Raw genomic sequence first — 2,500 nt, 5'->3', positions numbered from 1 at the left:
CACGTGCCAACACGTCTGCACAACTGCGATACAAACCACCAGCGAGAACCGCTGGGGCGACCGAGCAGCAGACGGCGTCGCGGCGCCGAGTGCCGGGCGGCGGCGCATCCTCAACGCACACAGTCCTCAATCGGACCAGCACACTGCAGATGTCCACCGCGCTTCGCACCGGGCCGGCGAGGACCCACTTTGGCTGCACGGCGCCGCGCGCAGGGTGCCCCGGCGCGCAGCTGCGCCGCCTGCCGCGTCCGTCGGCCGGCGCGCCTGCCACTGGGCGCCCCCACCAGCCGGCTGTAGCGCGTGCGCCCACGCACCGCGCGGCCAGCACGCCGGGCGGCCCCCCCTCACCGGCCGGGGACAGTCCCACCCACCCACAGCCGCGTATCGCTTCACACCCAGATTCACATTCACGTTCGTTGGTATGGTGGGGACCGCTTCGTAGCTGTACCGATCGTTGCCCTCACAGATGTACCTCCAGCAAGGACAACCGCACCACAACGGGTTACCAGTTGTTCATTTGCGTAACGTCACCAGTAAACGTACACGTCCATCCCCGTTTGCAAAGTCAACTATTATTGCATGCCTGCCTGTCAGGTGTCAAGACACACTACATCCGCTCACATCCACGCAACAAAATGTGCCCGACTAGAGGGCACGTGGAAGGTGCCCCCGTACGTATGCGATGTCCATTGCGCGACCAACTGTCAACCGGCCTCTGTAGCATGTCGCAGATGTGGAACGCGGGGCACCGTGCTATCACATTGTGTGAGAAGAGACTACTACGTCTGCATACACGCGCCACTACATGAACAGACGGCTCATGCTGATCGCCATCCACTGCGTCCATTACTCCCACACGTCTCTATGGCGTACCACACTGCAATGCAGCTGTTATGGGGAGATGACACGTAGCTGTGTACACAACATTCTGAGCGGGTTGCGGTTGGACAATACATTAATGTAACGTGTCATATGCCAATTACAGAGCAGGGTAAGGCACAACTTGGGTTAGGTTAAGGCACAACTTGGGTTAGGTTAAGGCACAACTTGGGTTAGGTTAAGGCACAACTTGGGTTAGGTTAAGGCACAACTTGGGTTAGGTTAAGGCACAACTTGGGTTAGGTTAAGGCACAACTTGGGTTAGGTTAAGGCACAACTTGGGTTAGGTTAAGGCACAACTTGGGTTAGGTTAAGGCACAACTTGGGTTAGGTTAAGGCACAACTTGGGTTAGGTTAAGGCACAACTTGGGTTAGGTTAAGGCACAACTTGGGTTAGGTTAAGGCACAACTTGGGTTAGGTTAAGGCACAACTTGGGTTAGGTTAAGGCACAACGTGGGTTAGGTTAAGGCACAACGTGGGTTAGGTTAAGGCACAACGTGGGTTAGGTTAAGGCACAATGTGGGTTAGGTTAAGGCACAATGTGGGTTAGGTTAAGGCACAATGTGGGGGTAGATTGCGGTACAAATTGCATTACATTGCGGTGCAAATTGCATTACATTGCGGTGCAAATTGCATTACATTGCGGTGCAAATTGAGTTACATTGCGGTGCAAATTGAGTTACATTGCGGTGCAAATTGAGTTACATTGCGGTGCAAATTGAGTTACATTGCGGTGCAAATTGAGTTACATTGCGGTGCAAATTGAGTTACATTGCGGTGCAAATTGAGTTACATTGCGGTGCAAATTGAGTTACATTGCGGTGCAAATTGAGTTACATTGCGGTGCAAATTGAGTTACATTGCGGTGCAAATTGAGTTACATTGCGGTGCAAATTGCGTTACATTGCGGTGCAAATTGCGTTACATTGCGGTGCAAATTGCGTTACATTGCGGTGCAAATTGCGTTACATTGCGGTGCAAATTGCGTTACATTGCGGTGCAAATTGCGTTACATTGCGGTGCAAATTGCGTTACATTGCGGTGCAAATTGCGTTACATTGCGGTGCAAATTGCGTTACATTGCGGTGCAAATTGAGGTAGGTTAAGGTGCAACACAGGTTAGGTTAAGGTGCAACATAGGTTAGGTTAAGGTGCAAGATGGGTTAGGTTAAGGTGCAAGATGGGTTAGGTTAAGGTGCAAGATGGGTTAGGTTAAGGTGCAAGATGGGTTAGGTTAAGGTGCAAGATGGGTTAGGTTAAGGTGACATAGGTTAGGTTAAGGTGACATAGGTTAGGTTAAGGTGACATAGGTTAGGTTAAGGTGACATAGGTTAGGTTAAGGTGACATAGGTTAGGTTAAGGTGACATAGGTTAGGTTAAGGTGACATAGGTTAGGTTAAGGTGACATAGGTTAGGTTAAGGTACAAACTGGGTTGTGTTATGGTACACATTGCGTTGTAGTACAGTACACGTTAGGTTTGGGTACGGTACACAATGTGGTATGGGATGGCGTGTTGTGGGGGGGAGGGGGGGGGGGAGGTTCGTTGATATCGACCGTAGGACGTGGATGCCCGAGGCAGCGTCAGTGTGTCAAAGGAGTTATGTCACGTCGGGATGCGC

Source organism: Schistocerca cancellata, unplaced genomic scaffold, assembly GCF_023864275.1.
Source record: "Schistocerca cancellata isolate TAMUIC-IGC-003103 unplaced genomic scaffold, iqSchCanc2.1 HiC_scaffold_964, whole genome shotgun sequence".
NCBI classification, from domain to species: Eukaryota; Metazoa; Arthropoda; class Insecta; order Orthoptera; family Acrididae; genus Schistocerca; species Schistocerca cancellata.
Note: the sequence above shows the minus strand (reverse complement) of the source record.